The sequence below is a fragment of the Pinus tabuliformis genome, chromosome X (genome assembly GCF_031772625.1).
Source record: "Pinus tabuliformis cultivar Carrire ecotype Pingquan chromosome X, CPIR1, whole genome shotgun sequence".
Classification (NCBI taxonomy): Eukaryota; Viridiplantae; Streptophyta; class Pinopsida; order Pinales; family Pinaceae; genus Pinus; species Pinus tabuliformis.
This window is the reverse complement of record NC_142308.1, coordinates 1,176,200,382-1,176,226,380: the sequence shown is the minus strand read 5'-3', so window position 1 is coordinate 1,176,226,380 and position 25,999 is coordinate 1,176,200,382.

Here is a 25,999-nt window from a genome sequence, read left to right as displayed (position 1 = left end):
TCGCGGGTGGATCTGACGCAATCGTTGCCGGACGGGTTTAGCATCCGGGTAAGTTTTGATTTCATGAACAAAAATTGCTGGGTCAATTCCTGGCATTTCCTCATATGACTAGGCAAACACGTCACGAAATTCTTGAAATAGGGCCTTATATGTTTGAATTTCATTTTCCGTACAAGAGGCACCTATATGAATGTTTTCAACAATTCCAAGCTTAACCGAAATATCAATAGGAATAGTTCGAGAAATGTTTCCCAAATTTAACTCAGAATCGAGATTTTTCATTGGATTCTGAGGTTCCTTGACATATTCAGTCGTAAAAATAGATGAAAAATCATTTTCAAAGTGATCAATCTCAGGTAAAAACGAAGATCTATGATGAAGATCTTCCCATGGTAAATCATCGACACATAGGATTTCTCGAATTTGCTCATCGGTGTGGACAAGTTCGGAAAACGTCGTTGAATCTGAGTTTGATGTTGAAAGTGATTCCTCATGGACCACATTCATTAAGTCAATTTTGGTTGAAGCAGGGTCGGAAAACGACTGCACGACCTGATACGCAACTTCATATGGACTCAAATGCATAACATCACCAAATGAATCTATCTCAGATTCGGAAGGTACGATCCAAGGATCATCATAAACAATAGTGTCTGACGAAATCATATGAATGGTTGCAGTAGAAGACGATGTGTTGATAGGAGGAAAAGGAAAAGTTCCTAGTAAACCAGAATCTTTAACTAATCCTACTCCAACATCCTTATACGGGATAGTTGTTTTGCCGACATGCTGAATACTTTCAGAAGAGGCTGGGTCAGATGAAAAGTAAGTCAGCTGGTCTATAGTTATGATCTTTCCATTATGAGGGAACTTTATAAGCCGAAAGACCGAGGAAACAACATTTTTCATAGCATAAGACCAAATACAACCCAAGAGAAGGTTGTAATCTAGAGGGGCATCAACCACCTCCACATCTAGATTAACAGTTTTGCCTTCAACCCCTATGGGCAAATCCTGTAGAATGCCAAAAGGATGGAACCCACGGCCATAAAAGGCCTTTAGAATCGTTGGGGATTGATTAAGCGTAGGAGAACCAAGCGATCTCCAACATTGGATCGACATAATACACGTTGAGGCTCCCTCATCAATCACAGTCCTATAACAAGGTCTGTTTTTGACTAACACTGGAATTTGGAAAGCCATTTGATGAGGTAAGTGAGGTGTACTATTTTCTAGATCGAAAATTATGAGGTTCGAGTCTTGAATGTCAACAACTCCTATAGCCGACAATAGCAATTTACGCTGTGCTGGACATGATTGCAGCACTTCCAAAGCCGACATTGCCGAAGGTGAAATAGCCAAATCTTCAACAATGTTATAGTTCTGAGCCGCTCTCGCATGTGGATTGAAAGCTGACTTTCGAAGTATACCCTTGGTGGGCGGTTTGATTACTAAGTCTGGGTTAGGTTTCTCGATTTGTAGTGGATCGAAACCAGGAGTTGAAGTTGATGGGTTCGAATGAGAAGATTCTGCTTCCTTACCATCAACAGGACTTTTACTTCCATAATCTTGCGATTGAGTCGTAATCCTAACATGGGACATCATCATTATGGGTTCTTCGGAGGCATTTGAGGAAGAACCTATCATGTTACTGTCTTGACTAGGAAAAGGATCTTTCAAAACAGTAGGCGTTTGGGAACCTTTGATGATTTTCGCAACCTCTGCACGATGAGGGCAGTCTCTTGTAAAATGCTCTTCGTCACAAATGAGACAAGGATAACGAGGTTTGCATTTCTCATCAGTTGATTCCGTTTTTTCTGGTTTCTCTTTCGAATTTTTATCTATTTTATTTTTCTTCTTCCCTTTCTTTTCACCGCCGGATTTTTATTTGGCTATAGACGACTCTACAACATGAATATCGGCAGAAATTTCCATGGAAGAATCTCCTGTCGGGGAATCTGGTAAAGTTATGATAGGAGAAGAATTCTTGGAAGATTTCTTCTTACTTTTGGTATTAACCGTACCAATCATACCATCAGCGGTACGAGACCCTGAAGGAGCTGCAGTTATTTGATTTTGTTTAGGAAGGTCCAGGATTTTCTTGTGTAATGTACCTGACTGCGTATAAACTAAGTCAAGGTACTGAGCTTGAGCAATTACTTGCTCTTCAGTAACGACTCCTGCCTTAGCTACATCCTCAGTGATCTTCGGTAATAAAGATTTGACAAACCATTCAGCTAAGATCTGATCCGGAATAAAAACCTTCACTAAACGCCGTCGACGTCTCCATTCATGAATATGATCTGAAATGTAAGTGGACGTTGACTGCTTTAATGAAGTTAATAATTCCGTGCCATTGTCATATCTGACTGGCAACTGAAAATGAGTTAAAAACGAAGTAGCTAACTGACTAAAGTTATAAAAAGTGGCTCGCGGTAACTCAATGTACCACTTGGCTGTAAGACCAATTAGAGTGCATTGGAAAAGCCTTAAACGGATTGAATCATCTGAAATGGAATTAGACGCACACCAGAGGTGATAAGTCATCACATGGTTCGACGGGTCCTCTCCTGATTTGCCTTCAAACTTAGGAATATCACTAGGAAACTTATTCGGCATTGGCGGCCAAAACGAAAGATAGTTAATTGGATCGTTCGTAAGGCGTGACAAGTCAGGCAAGTCCAAAGTTGCAATGAATGGTAACTGACGATTAGGGTCCCAGAAACCCTGGATCATGAGACCAGCCCCAGGAGGAGGATATCCAGGATAACTAGGAATTGGAATTGCATTTGGGATATTATATCCTCCCGGAAAACCAGGATTAATCGGACCGTACTGGGGTTGTTGAGATTGTTGATATGTGTATCCAGGGTACGGTTGATACTGATAGACTGGTTGCTGGGGTGAACCAGAAACCAAGGGTTGTCTAGATTGAGATGACAACTGCACATTCGGTTGCAAGATCTGTTGAGATTGAGATGGATCCCACACTAAGTTCATTCCAGGGTACGGACCCATAGCAGGTTGAGAATATTGAGGACCATAATCGGGTTGAGGGTAGGGTTGATAATTCAAAGGTACATTTCCAGCTCCTTGGACAAATGATTGACAGGAAGGTGGTTGGAAACCTTGGGTTGGGTATTGACGTTGAGGTTGATAACCTTGAGGCACGTACTGATACTGGGGTTGACCTTGAGGTACATATTGATACTGGTGTTGACCTTGAGGTACATACAGAGTCTGGGGTTGACCTTGAGGAATGTACTGTCTCGTAGGTATGTATTGTCCTTGAGGTTGCCCCCCAGGCGGAAATTGGGTACCTTGAGGTTGCCTCCCAGGCGATAATTGAGGACTTTGAGGCTACCCCCCAGGCGGTAACTGGCCACCTTGAGGTTGCAGATTAGGAATAGTACCTGACATCATAGGAATATCTTCTACACTCAATGGCTTAGTTCTATTATTACCAGTTAATAACCCTTGTTCAATAGGTTGAGGAGATGCTCCCGAAAAAGTACCAGTAAGTGACTGATACCCAGAGGGAACAGAAGGACTGCCGTATAAAAAGGTTTCTGGAGATTGAGAAAACATGGACGACTGTCTTGACATATTTAACGGAGGATAATAACCCCTAGGTGTTGGGTGAAAAGGAATGCGAGGTGGTGAAAAACTTAGTCCCGGGTTTTCCAAAAAATTGGTCAATGAAAGATACCAAGCGTTGCTCCTAGGTGGACTGTAAAAGATCGATTCACGCTCCCTAAGTTCTATAGCTGGTTTATTTTCAGGGATAGGGATACTTTCTTCCGGAGTAGCAAGTTCTTCAATAGCTATAAGTCCAGAAGGAATATTTTGGGTAATTACTCTTTCTACCCTGGGTGAACCAGGACCACTGGAAGTTGGAGAGGAAAATCCTGATGTTGGAGTAGTAGCAAATTCAGTTTTAGGTTCAGATATTTCAGGTTCCTCACCTAAATCACTAGTAGATGAAAAACTACTAGTATTTTTGGAAAATGAAATAGATTGCGGATTATAATCTGTTACTAGAGCTTGATAATCAAGATGTACAACCAATGAAGACTCTCCTTCTTCAGGTGACCCAACTCTACTGTCTCTAGGAGTTACAAGGGCTCATAGCCCTTCAGGCTGGCTCGGTGAAAACTCAGGAGGTTGGCCTCGAAGTCTATGAGACTTCCTCGGTAATTCAACCACGATTAAATATTTTAACTACTTCACACGCAAACAAAGAAAAATCTCAATGAAAACCACCTAAAGCCTCTAAAGAACCAAACAATTTTGAATCATACGCCTAAAGAATATAGGAGATCAAACCACACACAAACAGTAACTTTCCGTACTGAAAACACTAGTTGGTGATGAAATCCAACGTCGCAGAATTCAATACAGAAATGGTAGTTGGAACAGTTACCCCGACAACCTGCTTAATGAATAGACTGGCACAAGTTTTTCCACTAAACCGTCTCGAGTGAAGAGAAGCCCCCAGAAAATCCAAGTGAGTCTAGCCGACGTCTGCTCTAGGTACAGTGGGATCTTCCCTCCACCGTCACCTTAGGAAAGAATCCTATAGAATATGGTCACTAAGGTTACCAACGGAAACAAATATACTTGGGGGAACAATCTACGATCCGATACGCACGCAAGGGCAGAGTAATAAGCTCAATCCCCTTGAAAGCTCCTTGACATAATCCAAGGTTTACCAACAAGTGACCCCAGGCTCCTCAACAATGGTCAATCCGAGGTTTACCATTTTTAATACGTGAATATCTTCTATCGTTCCCAATGAGGAAGGATTGATTCCCACACTAGTTCAGATATGATCTCGTGCTTCTCCTTTAAGAGGAGCTTTCCCAAAGCATAGATGTAACAATTGGATTTTATCTCCTACCGCAAGATACAGCTACTTGTTTGTTTTACTATCTTGGAGAGTTAATTACTCCCTACTCCAAGATACTAGCCTAAGCTATGTTGGTGATATAGAGCCCTAGAAATAAAAAGATTACTAGATAGATTTTACTTTAAGTGTTATTTTTATTGGTTTTTTCTTAAGTCAAAAGGTGCGGAGATGAAACTTATGGTGTGAAGACTCGACTCCAAATCACTAAAAAATGCACTTAAGATGATAAGCAGTCTTTTCCCTTCAATGAATTTCTAGCTAGGAAAGAGTTGAGAATGCAAGTGCTTGTAAAAACAAATCTTTCCTTAACAAACAAATCAAAAGAAGAGCTTTTTGTCTTTTCCAATACACTCAAAAACGAGACAACTAGTTATGCTCACGAAAATTTCCCTTTCTTTTCAAACACTCAAATACTACTAAAACAAACCTTTTCCAAAAGAGAATTTTTTTTATTTTGTTATAAAACACTCAAAACTATGGATAAATCTAACCTTGAGATCTATAAATTCTAAAAAATATTTGAAGTAAAAGCTTACAAGATTTCTTTTCAAGGATGTTTTACTTAGATATAAGCAAACTAAGGACTAATTTGTCCAAAATCACAAATCAGTCAAAAAACAACCAATTTTTGTTTTCTTTTCTAAAAATGAAATCCAAAACTTTTAACACAAGTCCGTTCGAAGTTTCGCAAAGAGAAACACAAGATGGATTCCTCAACAAAGGCAGATTTTGCAAATGGTCAGACTCATAAGAAGGCCAATAAAAACCAAGGTGATTTGAGGCTTCTAAGGCTTCTAAGCTCTGAGCTACTACAAGACCAAAATGAAAATCAAGCCCAGCAACCAAAACTTCTAGGAATTTCACCTAAAACCCTAATGCCAATGGAATTAACCTAAGAAAAGTTCCTGACAAGTCACGTGCAGATCTGGGAAAAGGCTAAAAACACCTAAACAAATCCTAAGCTGACTGAAAGAGAAAATCTTAAGTTTTTCAAAATTTTGACAGGGTCCACAGGCCTGCAGTTCACACAAGTGCGGGACCGCTCTATGTGTAAAGCAAAAGTGCGGATAGGTCCGCACTGTGTTACAAGCAGAGGGTGCGGTCCTCTCCCAAAAGTATGAAAAACAAAAAATAATTCAAGATCTACTAAACCTACCCAATCCCACACACATCAAGCCAAAAACAGAAACAAAAACACAGTTTCTCAAGTCAAAGTAAAAGCAAATCAAAAAATCAAGTCCCCAGCAGAGTCACCATTTTGTCGGCCGGATAAGTCGTTCTTGCGAACAAGACCGACCTCCCTAGTATCTAATGATATCTAGCGACAAGAAAACCAAACAAATTCTATCTTTCTCTAAATATGCAATTTATAAATAAAGGCAAACAAGTGTTTCAGGCCGACCTTGGGTCCAATGCAAGTTTGTGGAAGCCTCGCTCCGTTGATCCAAATGAGCTCTCTTGTAGAGAATCTGCAAACACAAACAAGCACACAAATTAAATAGCACCTGAAAAGCCAATATAATAAAGCATACTTATCATGATGATCAAGGAATTCACGAAACAAATCACATAAGACAATTTGTTGAGAAAAATGAATTTGATTGTATTAACTTAAATCAAAGAAGAACTTTACAACCTTATGCCTTGATGCTGTACAAGCTCCTCCCAGGGTCCAGCAAGAAGTCTCCTCTACTTTGACAAGTTTCACTCTATTCCCAATGAAGCCAAAAGGTATGTGATCTCTCCTTTCAAGCTTAACTAGGAAGTCTCAATTCCAATAGCATTTACCCTAAAAAATATTCAGCTTCTAACCTCCCTAGAAACCAGCCCAATGCCTTAATTTATAATGCAATGGAGGGAAGTTACTAGGTCCTCCTTCAAAGGGATAAAGCCCTCCTTCAAAGGGATAAGCTCCTCTCATCAAGGAATTAGCTCCTTCACTTTTGGGATGCATGAACCACCTAGGAGCGAACCATCCACGTCAAGATTCCTTCTAGAATCATCTAGAATTAACCCAAAGTGAGTTTTTAAGAATAAACTTGCGCCTTTTTGACTTTCACAGGGTTCTGCACCCACTCCTTTAGAGATAGAGCGGGCAGGTCCGCAGGTAACATGAACAAGGGGTGCGGGACCGCAGGTAACAGTGAGAGAAAGTGCGGAACCAGAGCTTTATTGATTTTCAAAGTCTTTCTCTCATTTTCAAAGCTTGACATGAAGAGCTGAGGTTTGAGACTTGCTTAGGAGGACATTATGAATGATGATAGACCCATATTGACTGCAAATAGTCATGGTGACAATATTTTGTGTAACACACTTCACCCCCCAAAATAGGAGTGTAATCAGCCAGAGATTGCACTGGCTCAACCACATTATCAACCAATGGTTGATGAGTCTTTTGAGAAACCATAACAGATTCAAGAGTAGAAGAACCTTCAGACTCGTACCATATCCATTGTACCTCTGGAATCCCAGGACACAAATGAGTAATATGGTCTCCCTTACATGTCTTACAAGGGAACTTAGGTTTAAAACTTCCACGCCTAGGTTTCTTATCAACATCCAATCTGCCAACATGACTAGCAGTGGTTGATGGAAATTCTCTAACATGAATTGCAGAGGTCAATGGCTCTTTCCCAAAAGAGATAGGACTTGTGCCCCCAACATGACTTGTAGTAGCTGAAAGCTCATTTCCAACATGACTTGCAGAGGTTGACGATGAATTTCTAGTATGACTTGCATTGACTAGACTTATGCGCCCAGCATGACTTGCAGCGGCTGAAGGCTCATCTCCGACATGAATTGCAGAGGTTGGTGATGAATTACTAGTATGCCTTGAAGTGACTATACTTATTCCCTCAGCATGACTTGCAATAGCTGAAGGCTCATCTCGAACATGACTTGCAGAGGTCAGTGATGAATTGCTAGTATGACTTGCAGTGACTAGACTTATGTCCCCAACATGACTTGCATTGGCTGAAAGCTCATCTCCAACATGAATATCAGAGGTTGATGATGATTCATTGCTAGTATGAATTGTAGTGCCTAGACTTATGCCCCCCGCATGACCTGTAGTGGCTGAAAGCTCATCTCCAACATGACTTGCAGAGGTTGTTGATGAATGGATAGAACTATTCTTCTTCTTCGTCTTCGTCTTTCTCCTCTTTTTAGATCTCTTATTACAAGAGGGAGGAGAAAAAGGAATCCCAGATTTCTCTTTGAAAGAAGATGAACAATTAACATCCATTTGTTTCCCTTGAAATAAAGCATTCATCTGAGAAGCTTCAAGAACATCAGGAATATTTAGAGTGGACCACAGCCAAACTAGTAGTCCAACATTCAATCCAGGAATATTCAAAGTGGCCATCAAGGGGGTACCAATGTTTCCAAAGAAAGGAAAAGCACAAGGATCCCCTTTTGGAAGGGTACCTTGGTTGGTCTCCACAGGAATATTGGCCATACCAAACTTATTCGCAAATCCTTCCCTTGCGGGAATGTACAAATGACTTTCCAAGGAAGAGAGATGCACAATCAAAACCTTTTCCCTTAAGGAGGCAACTCCACAACTTTCAAAAGAAAGATCAAAAGCCTTTCAAGATCAGCGGAGTGGTAGGTCAGTCACTCAGAATCTAAAGTCCAAAAGTGACAAGACAAATCCACCTAAAGCCAACTAAATACAAAGAGAAAAGAGCACTCGACTATAAAGTCCCTAAATATGCAACCAATCAAGCAACTTCCAAGTATTTCCACTTCAGGTGATGAGGACTGGACACCAAAATACAAGAAATTGAAGTAAGGGACCTTCTGAAGATAGTTTGGGATAATAACGGCCCAAGCCTACCAGCGAAGGTAACATAAACAATTATGACGACCTCCATAAAAAAGCCTTTGTTAGTGCAAGCACCCAAGCTTCGCAAGGGTACCCTCCATAAGTACTAAAGAATGTGATGCAATGCCTGCCTCAGGTGCCACAGGATTCCCCTTTGTAGCCACCTATGTGATCCCTAGGAATGGAAACTATGGGCACCAGTTCACATCAAAATCCGGGCGAAACTGTCTCGGGGTGGGATCCAACAAGTAGGAGAGGGGGTACCTCACTTCCTTGTCTTCATTCTCCCTCGTGCTTGACTCCCAGTCACGGAGCTTTCTTAGTCTTTCTAATGACACTGGATTTCACTCGTTATTCAACTTCTATGTTTGATAATTGAGCGGCCTTGGAGAGTTAACTCTCCACTCACCTATTCCAAGGCCCTAAAGAACTTAAACTTGTTGGTGTTTGTTAATGACAAATTAAAAAGTTCTGGTTCTTTTTATTAAATCGCTTGATTTTAGAGGGTTGTTCTTTAAGTGAAGGGTAAAATGATAGTGAAACTTATGATGTTTTGACGCAAAAGAAATCAATAGAAACTTAACTATATGCATGTAGTTATTTTCTTCAATGAAAAGGGATTTCTATAGAGTTTTGCGAATAAAATTGTACAAGCAAATTTTTATTTTTCCAGAAAACACACTCCACACACTCAAAATCTAACAAAAACCCTAAAATGACTACAATGCAAACTATCTTAATGAAAACAATAATAATGATGCATGGATGCTCATACAAGAAGCAAAAGTGTTCCTTCACAAGATCAATAGGGTAACTTGACTATAAAAAGGGCACCAATCAAAAGACAAACTTCCCTCAAAACCAAGCAAAACCAATTGAAAAAATTTCACAATTGCTCAAAAACAAAACAAAAGAAACAAAAAAAAAAAACAAAAGCTTGGAAAGGAAAAGAAAGGCTAAAACTATGTTGTTGTCTTTTTCTTTTACAAAACTAAATAAATTTTTGAGGTCATAAAAAGGACTACTAAATTTCAAATATCAAGAAACAAGCACAAAGAGTCCTTAAACTTTGCAAGTTATAAAATTCATTAATAAATGAAACTTGAAACGAGAAGGACTACAAACTTGTACAAACTGATCTAAACAGTAGTACCAGGCTTCAACAAACCGACAAAATGTCAAGAAATAATCTCAAGATTTCCAAAGAGACACTCAAAAATCATGAAAAACAACAACTTCAACCAAAAGGGAAAGCAAAGCAAAGCAATTTGAAAACTGGGTTATAAACGAAATCCAAAACCAATTTCTTGTTTTGGAAAACCAGAACATCCAAGAACTTCATACAGAGCCTTGAACCCAAGACCCAAACCAAAACCTTACTCAAAAAGAAATCCTAGGCCAACTAGGATTTTCACCAGAAGGAAATTTGAAAACGAAAACTTGCAAGAGAACAAAGTTCTACAGACAGTGGATGACCAAAAAATAGCAGAATTCACCAGGAAACAAACCTAACTGAGAAAAATATTTTGAAAAACAATTCAAAATTGTGTATATGCGACTGTGTAAAGACACAAAAGCGTTCACACGCATATCAAACACAGGAAACTCACGTATACACGAGTCTACTTGAGGAAACTAGCGTGTATACGTGACTGTACTCCAAGAAAAGCGCGTATAAAAGACTCAATCAAGAAAATAAAAAATCAAGGCTTGATCCAGAAGATCAGACTTGATGTCTGGGAAGCTATTAAGTCAATGACATTGCAAAAACAAGTAATCAAGAAAAACAAACCCTGATTGAGAACAAACAACCCAAACTAGGAAAAACAAGAATGTTTTCCCTAGTGGAGTTTCCAATTCTGTTGCGGGTTGAAACACCCTAGGGTCTTGGGTTGAAAACCCCAACAAGGTGGAGGGCATACAACAACAAGAAATGCACAGACAAACAATATAAATGCTTTAAGTACTGAACTGGGAAGAAGTGTCCTTACCCGAAGGTCCTACGTTTGGGTAGATCCTGCAGGGATCAACCCCTCTACTTCTTCCGATGACTTTGAAACTTGTAAATTATTTAAGCGAAGCATATACAACAACAACAACAGAAAGAATATTCGTGATATATACATTAGATCATATAATAAAATGAATGATTACGCATTAATATAAGATTTATAAACAAATCACAACATGGATCAATGTATAAACACGATAAATATCAGGAACAAAAAATAATTTCTTTGTTGATGTAAGCTAAATGAAAGGTGGAAAACTACAACCTGAGTCTTCCTCCAGCTCCAAGCGAACCGTCCTCCAAATCCGTCTTGTCCCGACCTCAGCAATCTTCCTCCATCAACATACACAAGGATATCAAAAGAGGGTTGAAGGATATCTCAAAAGAGGAAACAAGAGTTTCCTAAAGCTTGGGGAGTGTAGGAGGCACATGGATTTCTTCAGACTTGATCAGGGATCAATAAACTATAATATCAATATTTCATCTCTTCTCCTCCTTTAGGCCTTCCCATGGAGGTTTATTTATACTTCTCCAAATTAGTTTTTTCAGTTGGGAAATAGTTGGGCCACAGGCCGTAGTAGGTGAGTAACAGGTAAAACCGTAAACTCCACCCAAATTTAAGGAGATTTTTTATTTTTAAGTGTTTTAACACATATACGCGGATTGGGTATATACTGACCTATGTGTACATGCTTTTAACACAGGGCAAAGTAGCATATGGGAAATAAAACACTATATTTTAGAATTTTGACAAATTTTGGAAAGGAAGGGTTGCCCTAGGCCATAACCAAAGCATCAGATCTACCAAGAGTGGTAAATGGTGCTATAATAGTAGGAATGCCAAAGGGAAGATTTGTGGATGACGTCAAGGAAGAATATATAGAAGGACATAAGATCCTTCCAATACAACATGAAGAAAGCAACATGACATGAAGCAAGGCCATATGAAAAATACTGATGAATCACTTTTTGATGAAAGGAATGAGGACATGACTGACACATGAATGAAAGTGATGGATGGTATGTGTCCTATGAAGAGGTCCCAAAATATGAAGACTCCATGAAAAAGAAATTTATGACATCAAAGAAAAGAGGATTTCTTCAAGCAGCTTCTTGTCCCATCATCTACACTTGAGAAGCTGTTGTAGGTTCCTAATTAAGAGGGAGCTTGGAAAGTTTCTTACTTGGAAGAAACTTGGAAATTCCTAAACCAAGAGAGAACTTAGGTACATTCCTTTATTGTAATATGTCCTCCCTATTTGAGAGGGAGAGATAGACACATCATTCTAGTCTTCACCTAGGAAGACAAAATAGAGGATTGGGTAATCATTTGGCATCTGATACTCTTTGAGGATGAGGTAGGGCATCCAATAGAAGAGTAGTTGTGGAGGACTGACGGCTAGGGAGTCCAAGATAAGAATAGTCCTCATGGAACACACCCTGAGTACTTGGGTAGGGGATATTCTGATAGATACAATGATGAGTGTCTATAAATCATTAGTCTCAATAGCATTGAGCTCATATCTTGTGGAGAGAGGGACTTGTTAGTCAAGGCATTTCTATGTAATAATGCTAGTTGATATGATGCTATACAAATTAGTTACCAATATGAATTATTCTTATGAGAAATTCTTTAGATTGAGAAATGTCCAAGTACCATTACGAATACCTCCCTAGTTAAGAGGGAGTGTTGAAAAGTGTAACTAGGTTCCGTCTTCATAATGACATGTAATTATTATTTTTTGTAATGAGATGTAAAGAAGAAAAATAATTTTATTGTATTGCTTGATTCATGGGTTTCATGATCAAGATATTTTATTTTTGAGTCAAGACTCCCATTGAGAGTCTCTAGGAATTATTTGTCATATAGTCATAAAATAATAGAGTCATTCTCATGTAATGAAGTCATGCTACACTTTGTAAAAGGTCAATATTGTCTATGTAAAGTATCCTCCAAGGCCTTGTCACTTATCCTCTTCAAGATGGCCTACAATGATTGAAGAACATGCTAGAAGAAGTCGGCCTAACTCTTGTGACCGTGTTAGCCTAAAGGACATGAGATGAAGTGTATATATAGGCACACTCGACCTCACTTAGAGGAAAGAAAATCGTCAAGAATTCTATGAAGAAGTACGAAGAAGAAGGCTACTAAACAGAAGTGCGAAGAAGTGATAAGGAGAGTTTCTTTTGGGCAAGTGAAGGAGGATTCTTCTAGGTCAGCGAAGGAGAGATTCTTCTAGGTGAGGAAGGAGAGATTATTTTGGGTTAGTGAAGTAAAGTTTCTTATGGGATAGCGAATGAAGGATTCTTTTGGGGTAGCGAAGAAAGATTTCTTCTGGGGTACTTGTTCTAGGTGACAAAGATAGAGAGCTAGAGACCAATATTTTCTAGAGGAAGCTAGTGAGATCATAGAGATTAAGTTTCTCTAAAGGAAGTCGAGAAGAAGCATTGTGAAGGATAGAGATTGAGTTTCTCTAGAAGGAGCCAAGGAGAGGGGAGCAGTTAGAGATCAAGAAGAAAGTTGAGAAAGGGAAGAGGCAGAGCATCAAGGTTAGTGACAAGGTTCTTGGGAGGATACTAGAGTCAAGGATCTTTTTCATGGTCTTGGTACTCATCAATTGAAGATCTAGAAGAAGAATTTTGATCAAGGTTTCCTCTCAAGAGGTGAGAAGTTTTGGCCTTGAGTCACAAGCCTACATACTGTGTCACTTGTCTTTGATTATGCATATTGGTAATTGTCTTCATGAAAATAACACAATAATATCATAACAAAGAAAAGACTATAAGCTAAGAAGTAAAAGCATATCACAAAAAATTATCAAGTAAAGAAATGTGTTAACTATTCTTGACCTATATTTCTTAACAAAAATCAACCATGGTCAAAAATGGTCCACTATCACATTGTGACAAAGACTTTCTCAATATGAAAATCAATCATGATCAACCATGGTCCAACGTCACACTGTGACAAACATTGTCTCAATATAAAAATCAATCATGATCAACCATGGTCCAACGTCGCATTGTGACAAATACTGTGTCAATATCAAAATCAACCATGGTCAACCATGGTCCAATGTCACATTATGACAAAGACTGTCTCAATATGAAAATCAATCATGGTTAACCATGATCCAACATCACATTATGACAAAGATTGTGTCAATATGAAAATCAATCATGGCCAACCATGGTCAACCTTGTTTATATTATGGTTTATAGTATTTATCTTAGGGTTTATATTACCTGGGTTTATAATATTAAGCCCTTGGGTTTATAAAAGAAATCATGGTCTGCCATGGTCTAATGTCGCATTGTAACAAAGATTGTCTCAATAAGAAAATCAACCATGGTCAATCGTGGTCTAACATTGCATTGTGACAAAGATTGTCTCAATATGAAAATAAATCATGGCCAATCATGGTGCAATGTCGCATTGTGATAAGGATTGTCTCAATATGAAAATTAATCATGGTAAACCATTGTCAACCATGTTTATTTTAGGGTTTATAATATTTACCTTAGGGTTTATATACATTGGTTTTATAATATTAATCCCTCAGGTTTAATATTATTCCCTTTGGTTTATAATCCCTTGGAATTTTATTATTAATCCCTTGGGTTTATTATTCTAAGGGTTCATATTCCTATGGTATAATATTATTCATAGGGTTTATAGAACTAATCTTAGGGTTTACTATAAATTCATTGAGTTTATAATCATTGTCAACCATGGTCCAATGCCACATTGTGACAAAGATTGTGTCAATATGAAAATCAACCATGCTCAACCATTGTCAACCACCATCAACCATGGTCAATCATGGTCCACATTGGTAAGAAATGGTCGACCATAGTCAATTATGGTCAACCATGGTGCAAATCCACATTGTGATAAAGATTGTATCAATATGAAAATCAACCAACCATGGTCCAACGTTGCTTTGTGAGAAAGATTTTCTCAATATGAAAATTAATCATGGTCAACCACGGTCAATTAGGGTCAACCATGGTCCAACATCACATTGTGACAACCATGGTCCAACGTCTCCTTGTGACAAGGATTGTCTCAATATGAAAATCATCTATGGTAAACCATGGTCCAACATCTGATTGTGACAATGATTGTCTTGATATGAATATAAATAATTATCAACCATGCTCCAACATCACATTGTGACAAATATTGTCTCAATATGTGTAAAACCCTCCTCCCACATCTACCCAAGTAATCAACCAACAGGGGTAAACATGTGTCGAGAGGTTACTATGATGGGATTCAACCTCCTATATGACCTTAAGGAAGTGGAATCGACGGAAACACAACATACAGACCTTCCACATTAGTAACATGACTCCTAGGATCCATCCCAACCTCTTAGGTAACCATCCTCTTGGTCCCACTGATTTTTTAGACCAATTAACCCCCGGACGCTCCCATGCTATGGGCATGCATGTGTCCAGAAGGCTATGGATGCTTCCACAACATGGTGTGCATGTGTCTAGGGACTATTTTTCTCAGTGTTGTGCCAACGTCCCTAGGATTTGAGCCACTTTTTCAGGCCGAGAGCCTAGGTCACTGCCCAGAATTAAAAAACACCTTTAGAATAGAAATATAACAAGCGAATGATTATACAAATGTAGTTACTTAAAAAAGGGCTTGATTGGAAACATACTAGCCATAATAGACATTTCGTTAAACATATCATAACTATGTAATCTACAGGTGTAAACAACAGATTTAAGCATAGGGGTCTCATACTTATCTGAGAATCGTTAAGAAGCATTGTTCCCTTATACCATTAGATTCATTATCATCTATTAGGTCATAGATACATTTTTCATTCAATTACCAACTAAAACATGAGGGGAGCCATACATCATCACTATCATAATACATGCTTATAACCAACATAATAACAACAAAAATATCAAGGATACATCAATGATAAAATCCACATATAAACAAAGACATTTATACATAAGATATCAAGTAAAGAACCTCTTATTAATGAATGCAAAAGCCAACCCGTATGGGACTATCACATTCCACCCGACCATATATTGGCTGAGCCAAATCTCTCTTCATCCAATCACCCCCGTGCCATATTCCAAGCATGAATGTGGGACTCAAACCAAAAGAACCACCAGGGCATCCCGAGGCTAAACCACCTCACCCTTATTAATAAAAACTAGGCTTTACTGTAATTCATCCCAGATCACTAGGCCAATACAATAAACACCTAATAATAGGATTTACCATGATGCCAAACAAGCATGGATGCCACCATATTTCTCCACCTACACCATGAGGAATTTTCCAATCTCCTAGTCTCTTAGGCTGTACCATAATCCACATCGGATCACTAGGACCTAAACTGATACCCACTCTCTAGGCTTTACCGTATATCCGATCCCAAGATTACTAGGCTTGATGGAGAGCACCCTCCTCTAGGCTTTACCATATATCTTTCCATTCACCGGTCGAGGATTCCTATGCCTACCGAGGCAGGACAAAATTTGAATTTATTGCAATCCACATTCCGGTTCAGGGGTTACTAGGACACGTGTTCCATTATTCAGAGATCCACCTCACTCAGCTTCGAATCCATTCGACAATCCAACTCAACCAAAACATGAGAACCCCATCACACCATCGCTATTCGACAACGGTAAGGCTAGGCTGAAAAAAATGTCACACCTAGCAAAACCCATGCCATAACAACAAAAAACCACATGTAATACCATGAATGCCAAATATGGCAAGGAAATCACAAATGAAAATCGATACCTACAAAGAATATTGTTGTAGCTTCTTGATCCTTCTCTTCCTTGCTTGCTCCTTCCTTCCTCTTGCCTTCTTTGCTTTTATTGATCTAATGCTGACCAAAATCTTGCCAACTGATCCTCATAAGCCTTTTGATCAATGAGGCCTCTATTTTCTTCATTTTCCATTATTTTCCTTCATTTTCCTCCTCACGTCCAACATGTGACCTTTCACCTTCCTTTTCTCCTAATTTCCATTATTTTCATAAATAAATGTGCCAAAAATGCCATTTACCTTTTCAAAGCCTTTGCCATTGCCTTTACCAATTTCCTTTAGCCATAATAACTGAAATGAACACCCACTAGGTTGTTTTTCCCACCATTCAGCTTGGAATACATGTCCCATGACCATGGTCTTATATATTTTTACATGGACTTTTAACTAGGGTTGTTATAGAACCCTCCCCCTTAGGGATACACCATCCTCAGTCTTCAATGACACCTATAACCAACAAGACTGCTAAAAAAAAACATATTTCCCATGGAACTTTACAACATAACTCATTACAGTATTTACAATTACCATCTACTAAAACATGAGAAACATACCATTTACTGGAGCTTTATAGCACAACTCATTACGATATTTACAATAGTAACCACATATACACATATGCACATTTTCTAAACTAGAAAATAAAAGGATACAATGCCTGCATCAGCAACAAAGGAATCCAGAGGCTTAAAACTCCACCCTCAAAACTAATGGCAGGATTCAGTTCCTTCCCAGGAAGTCTAGAATCCACTGTAAGGCCAAATCTGCATCCAATGTCTAGAGATATAATCTCGCACCACTTTTCCTCTCAGTGAACAGTTACCGGCTCATTTTCTAAGTAACACTCCCAATGTGTATTTGATTCCATCTGGAAATGATAATGACCAAAACAAATCCATCCCCCGACCTTCCCTTCTCTGCTACACAGTACCTTGGGCAATGCAGTCACCCCCTTCCATGTAGTCACACACCTTCCAAGTTCCGCTGGCACCCCCATCCCAGGAAGTCCATCCCTCGGCAAGGTTTCCTCACATTAGGAGGTCAAAAACAAGGCATATCCTTGCCTTAAAACCATCATACTGATCATAGAATTTTCATGGCAATCAATGGAAACTATTGGGTACTAGTGTCCCATAATGGCCCTGCTCCTGAAGTGATTTACTAGCATATTGTTGCCAGTTACAATTTCTTTTGCTATTTATGCTAATGCTTGTCGTTAGTTTCGACCACTCAACTGGGCATTTCATGCTTTCATGTACCAAGCACATAATTTCCATTAGATTTAAAATAAATTGAAATAACTTCAAATCATACCTTATTGGTGGCCTGTCAACAAGGTACACTTGCAATTTTGTTTGCTACTTGTCACAACAAGTCAACTAGCATATTTGACCAAATGTTCATGTATAAACATATCACATCGAGTTAGATCGAAACACAAACATCATAGATCAAAATCATAAATCACATGTAACCATTATAAACCAGATTCATAGATCACATATAATCATCACATACCATAATCATAAATCACATGCATAATAAAACTGAAATAAAAACTAATACTTATCCTTTAATCAATCCTTAGCTTCTACCTTTTTCCTTATTCCATATGCACACTGAATCGATTTCCACACCCGAAAACACCCATTTCCTTCTCTTCAACCAAGCACACATACACATAGTGCACATCCCACACATACAACTACACAAAACATACAACACCATGCAATACATGCACCTACACCTGACATACAAATCATACACCTACACCCAATGTACAACACAACACAATATATACGCCTACATTTGGTGTACACCACCAGACAATACATACACCTACACCTGATGTATAACACAATACATATATGTACACATAGTACAACACAATGAATACCATGTCATGATACCACGACTACACAATGCACATACATAGTTCCGCATGCCTGCAACACAACATGTATGACATGCACACAGTACCACATGTATGCCAGTACCATATGTACAACATGTACAAAACACCACCTGTACACAACACCACCGAAAAAACTTGTTCACAACATCACATGTACATAACACCATCTGCACAACATGCACACAATGCCATATGTACACTGCACCACTTGTACAATGTGTACACAACACCACATGTACACAACACTAAATGCACAACATCTACACGAAATCACATGTACACAACATCACATGAACAAAATGCACACAACACCACATGTATAACATGTACACAACACCACGTGCACACAACACCAAATGTATAGTCATGCACACAACACCATATGTACATAGTACCATATGTACAACGTGCACACAACACCATATGCACATAACACCGCATATCCAACATGCACACAATACAATATGTACACAACACCGCATATCCAACATGTACATAACACCATCTATACCCAACAATGCATATGCAATGTTCACACAACACTATCTATACCACCCTACACATAACATCACATAAACAAAATGTACAAACACTATATATACAAAACACCGCATATGCATAAAATCACAGATGCAACATGTACAACATATGCACAACAATAGTACCACACATCCAAAACCACACTATCTCTACCAAGCAACCTTGCTTCCAGTGTCTCTCTACCATCCATGCTTATCCTAACATGTCACGGGTCACATTGTTTTCATTCCGTAGATATATCTCTCAACATTACCTGTCCATAACGTAAACAAATGCATAATATAAATGCATAATATCAACTCATATCCACATGATACTGACCTCGTAGATTTGTCATGACTACTCTTCCCACTTGATTCCCTATAAGACTAGGAACCATGTCATGCCATTCACCTTCATAAGCAATCATTCCTCCACAAGAATGATCCCTCGCAACCCTGTCAGACAGTGACATAGATACATAGACACATATACATAAACATTAGCATAAGACAATCATGATCCTATCATACAATGACATACATACACACATATATACATATAAACCTTAGCATTAAACAACAATGATCCATGATGACCCTATCAAGCATGACATGTATACATACATATAGGTATACATATATCAACATCAACATAATCACTATCATAACATAATTACCAAATATAATAAGGTCAAGGTTAAGAGAACTCCCTTTATTTTTGCACACTATGCACAACATTGAGAACAATCATTCCAAACATAGCTAAGGCGTCTGATACCTCAGATCCATTTACTTCACTTTTTCTATTACCTTTCTCACGATTGTCTTGCCATTGTCCATTTACCCCAATGGACCCAACCAATCCGACCAGTTGTCATCGTCTTGCCTTCAACTGCATGTTGGAAAATATGAAAGGCAGTAAATATTTTCTTGATCTTGATAATTACTTGTGATTTTTCTTATTATTACATTTCTTTATATCTTCTTTCTTTAGTTCACCAATCAATTACCAAAAGCAGCAACACATAAAACAATAGACACTAGATGTAGGCACATGCCAGGGAAAAACCCCCCTCGAGGGGAAAACACAATTAAGATAATTCTTCCTTTCAATAGTATGCTTTGATACTCTTCACCCTAGACCAAGACCAAAATGTTCCTCCACACCAAGTCATCCTCCCATAATTTCGACCTCTTCCTAGAAACTTTGACTATGCAACAACTTATGGAAACAAGTAGTTTCCGACAAACAATGGAACTTGGAAGACTTTGATCTCCCAATCTAGGGCATGAAACAGAGAGAGAGAGACACAAAAATTGTGATTTTCCTTGTCTCCTTAGAATCCCAAAATTGCACTCACTCCGGCTTCCTGACAACAGATTTTCCTAGCTATAAGGGAACTTCGCACTTCTGCCCAACAAAAAGAGATTTTCGCACTTCTTCCCAGCTACTAGAGAATTCAAACTTGATGAGAGAATGATACTCCAAATGAATTCGATGTCCTTCCTTTTATAGGCTTCTTGTGGGGTCGAATAGGGTCCTTAGGCTGACATGGTGTGGAGATTCCATAATTCATATTTGACTCAATACTTAACCTTTTTACATGATTCTAAATCCCAAGAAGGGTCTTTTTAAATGTACAATAACTCTATAGACTCAGAATAAATCCTAGAAGTCCACAATGGGGACTTTGACCTAAAACATGGTGACCCAACCATGAAACCCATGCTTTAATAAGTCAATAACAATAAAAAAAAATCTTTTCTTTATTATTTTAACAAGTACATTACATAATGACTTAAGTACATTATTAAAGACCAAACATAGTTACATTTTCCAACTCTCCCTCTTAACTAGCGATATATTCATAATGTACAAATACAATGGAAGATCTCAAACTATATGAACCATGAAGAACTTTGGGCACTATAATGCCATTGACTAGATTCTTGACATGGGAAATCTATCCAAACAATCACTCAATAGTTTAGGCATTGCAATGCCATGGACTAGATTCCTGACCAAGACAATATATCTAGGTGGGACTAAGATGGACCCAAGATTTCAGCCCCTTAAGGTCACCTCAGACTTACTTGCTAACCATCAACCCAAAATCTAGGTGTGTATCTAAAATAGAGCTCAGTGACTAACACAATCTTTCCAACTTCGGGACGTAGACATCAACACAAAGTGTCAGCTAGATGTCTTCCCAGGCAATGCTTCCTTCACAAAGCCTCAACACCTCTCGATCCAGTAGATCAAGAATGACTAATATCTCCTAATCAACATGATTGGTTACCAACATGCTATCAAATCCTTCAAGAGATTCACTTGTACAAACACAAATCCAATCAATAATATACTTTCACATGTACATAATCAAATACAAACATTTGGGGTCTTTCAGACAACTTGATTTTGCTTCTCAAGTTTTCATCATAGGACTATTAACCGAATCTATGATAGAATATTCCTCAATCATACATATTTCCATCCTAGTTCCCATGCAACAACATATCCTCCAAAATTCATTCTTTCAGTAAAAACCCAGCTATGCCCTCCCTCTCAACTAGGAAGCATCTCTTCATCCAAACACCCTCTTAATCTTAAGGAGATCTCTTCTATTCATGCTTCCTTGGGGAGACTAGCTTCTTCCTTTTCAACATTGAAGAATCTTTCGTGGCTTCCAACCATTTCATCAGATTTATCATCATCCCCATCATGCTTATCACATCAATGAGCATCTTCACCAAGTTGAAGATGTGTGCTTGCAAAAATTAAATAGCAAGTACAACCAAATCTATAGAAGCATGATGTTAGCCATATCAGAATCACAGAATAATTTCACATTTATGCATATCAAATACCCAAACTCAATTACAAACAAGAGACATATACTCTTCAACATCTTTCTAGGGACTTTGTTATACACCCTAGACTACTTCATAACAACATTCAATCTATCTAGGGTTTCAATGTGTCTTCCAAATGTATGACATACCTTACTACGATATATAGAAAACCCCATAAACAATTCACACAAATATAGATCTACAAAGAATCTAACAACATTTTCAAAATACATATGTTAGAATTCTCACAAGGGACTCATACAAATAGTAGATTTCATACAAACAAATCAATCAAAGTTAATAAGATGTTACTCATTAACTTGACCAGGTTCCACTAGGGTTAGTTCTAACCCCTAGATTTCCAATCAACCATCAAACAATCATTAACATGACCAACTACTACTAAGGCTAGTTTCAAACCCTATATTTCTGATCAATGATCAACCATAACAAATTTCATCAGTCTTTCATAAATTTCAAAATATCGTATATTCATTAGATATTTCTACTTCGACTAAGGTTTAACTTCAAAACCCTAGAATTCCAATTTCACAATGTAAGTTAATCTTACACAAATCTCAATTCATCATATTTCAGAGATTTTACTTTGACTAAGGTTTAACTCCAAAACCCTATAATTCCACAATCTTAACAATTCATTAAATACATGGATCTTAGATTGTTACATTAACTTCAATACCCTATATTTTCATTTTCAACAATCATATAATAGATTTCATATTGTTATATCACACATACTAGAAAATTTATCTTCACTAAGGTTTAGCTATAACAACCATAGATTTATGAATATCATCATCCTAGAATCTCAGACAAGGACTTCTATTAAATCCTAAAACAAAGACTTCCATTAAGCCCTAAGACTTATGATCATCAATAACTAGGTCAACACGCATATATAGGAATTCATAACCATACATAAGCATATCATATGTCCAACAATATTAATACATCTATCTTAGACCAAGCTAGGGTTTCCAACTAAAAAGGACATATCTATACATGCCTAGAAGACATTTCATATCATTAGATAATCAAACCCAACATCACAGATATCAATAAGAGTTAGATACACACTCATCTTGATTACACTTAAGGTTTGATCTGACAAACATATAGATACCAAAGGAAACATTTCTAAGACAATATAAGGGTCTTTCTCACACATTCCACCAAACCCTAATGAGCTAGGGTTCCAATGTAGAAACATGGCAAACCCTATATTACCAAAATTTCAAAGCTTCAGGGATTTTAGACCTTATAATTCAACCCTAACAAGTTAGGATTTCTCGATCACACAAAAATCCCAAAGAAGACATCATCTATAAAAACTTCAACTAGCATTTCACAATATCCCTAAGCAGTTTAGGGTTTCAGATATTCACATTAGCATACCCTTCGGTTAGGGTTTTCCAGAACTTGTCTACGGTTCTACCAAAAAAGTTAAGAGTGAGGTGGGTAGATTTATCAAGAGATGAATCAATAAGATTCAACACAGCTAGTCACAACAAAGTTAGTAATATATCATCAAATGAATACTCCTTTCAATCACTCTATTTAAAGCATACCTTTGATTCTTGACTAACCTTGTCTTGAGAGATCCTCCATCTTACAAATGCTTTTTCCCTAATTAAGAAAGCATAGGGAGAAAGGTGATTAGTAATTGATATAATCAAAACTAAATGACTACATGAACCCAAAAATGAAAAGACAATAAATACTTATCTTTGGGAGTTGTTGAGGGTTCCCTCCAAAGCTTGAGGGAAACCTACAAACTTAAAATAATACAAAAATGTCTTTTCCAAAATATGTTAAAAACCTATAAATTCTAAAACATATAAAACAAGATATGTAAAACAAAGAACTCAAGAGTGCAAGTCCCTAATGTCTGGTTCTTCGGGCTTGACTTTCTTTGAGTCTCCTTCTACAACAAGGTTTTCTTGATCTCTTGATCTCTTCATATTCTTTGGATTCTCGGGACAGTCACTTTTGTAGTGACCCTTATAATGACATTGATAGCACTTTATTTTGGATATGTCAACTTTCTTCCTCGGTCTCTTCGACCTCTTTCCTTTATGATGAGAAACATAGGCATTTGATACTCATTTAGGATTGGAAACCATTGGGATCCTTGATTCTTCTTGACTACATGTGGTCTATAATTCTTCGAAGGTGGGAGATGACTTCCAACTATTGAGACCTGCAGCAAATGCACCCCAAGAGGGTGGCAATCCTAATAGAACAGTGATCAAAATTTCTTTGTCTAGAACAATCTCATCGATAGCCAGGAAGTCATCCCTGAGTCTAGCTATTTTCACAAAGGTGGTTTCCACATTATCTTCTTTATTCATCTTCGTAGTCCTCAACTCATTCGTCAAACTTGCTACTTGACCAATGTTCTTAATAGTGAACAACTTCGACAAGGCTTCATACATCTCTTGAGCATGATTGATGTTGGCTATGAATGTGACAATATTGTCTTTTATCCCTTCTACCATCAGAGTCATAGCCACAAATTCTAAATCCCTGAATTTCGCTTTGTCGGCATCACTAGCTTCTTCTGTAGGCTTATTTACATCTCCTTTTACCAAATCCAACACCTTGTTCTTCTCAAGCATTAGGTCAATCCTCTTCTTCCAGGATCTGAAGTTAGATGGTCCTTCAAGTTTTTTCTCACCCTTGATTGAGTTAGAAATCCTCCTTTAATATAATAGACTCCTTCCCTGAGATAGTACCTATGAATGGATCAAGTGCTTGAGACTACCTTTTTCTTCCTTCTTCACAATAGCTTTGAAGCCATGTTGGAAAATCAGAAAGGCAGTAAATATTTTCTTGATCTTGATAATTTTTGTGATGTTTCTTTTTTTACAGTTCTTTATATCTTCTTTCTTTATTTCATCAAGCAATTACCAAAAGCAACAACACATAAAACAATAGACACCAGATGTAGGCACATGCGAGGAAAAAACCCCCTGAAAGGGGAAAACCCAATCAAGATAATTCTTCCTTTCAATAGTATTCTTTGAGACTCTTCACCTTAGACCAAGACCAGACCTTACCTCTACACCAAGTCATTCTCCCATAATTTTGACCTCTTCCCAACAACTTCGATATTGAAACAACTTACGACATCAGGAAACTTCCAACAACAATGGAACTTGGAAGACTTCGATGTCCCAATCTAGGGCATAAAACAGAGAGAGAGAGACACAAAAATTTCAATTTCTACTGTCTCTTTAGAATTTCCCAAACTCACACTCACTTTGGCTTCCAGGAAACAGACTTTCCCAACTACAAGAGAACTTCGCACTTCTGGCCAGCAACAAGATTTTTTCGCAATTCTTCCCAACTACAAGAGAATTCGAACTTGATGAGAGAATGATACTCCAAATGAATTCGATGTCATTCCTTTTACAGGCTTCTTGTGGGGTCGAATAGGGTCCTTAGGCTAACTTGATGGTCCCTTAGGTTGACATGGTGTGGAGATTCCATAATTCATACTTGACTCAATACTTAACCTTTTTACATGATTCAAAATCCCAAGAAGGGTCTCTTTAAATGTAAAATAACTTTATAGACTCAGAATAAATCCTAGAAGTCCACAATGGGGACTTTGACCTAAAACATGGTGACCCAAGCATGAAACCCATGCTTTAATAAGTCACAGTAACAATAATAAAAATTCTTTTCTTTATTCTTTTGACAAGTACATCACATAATGACTCAAGTACATTATTGAACACTGAACATAGTTACATTTTCCAACACTGCCCTTATACATGCACTGATATTAATGCATGTCTACTTTACATGTTGGATTTCATTAAGCTCTCCCTGAGCTCCACTAACTTTCCTCTTTCCCAACCAATTCCCAAGACTCAAAACTTAAAAGGCAAGAACAAGAAGCAAATAAGAGAAAACCATGAAAATAAATAACAATACGACACTGTGAACAAAGTGGTATGGCCATATAGCGGAAAGAAATCATCAAGAATTGAAATCACAAGACTCTCAATAAGCACCCTGACTCAATCCCCATGGTTTCCAATGCTTCCAAAGGAAAGCTTGACCTGAGCCTTCTTCAGAATTTCATGGCAGTCTCTTTTCCATGCGATCCCTTAC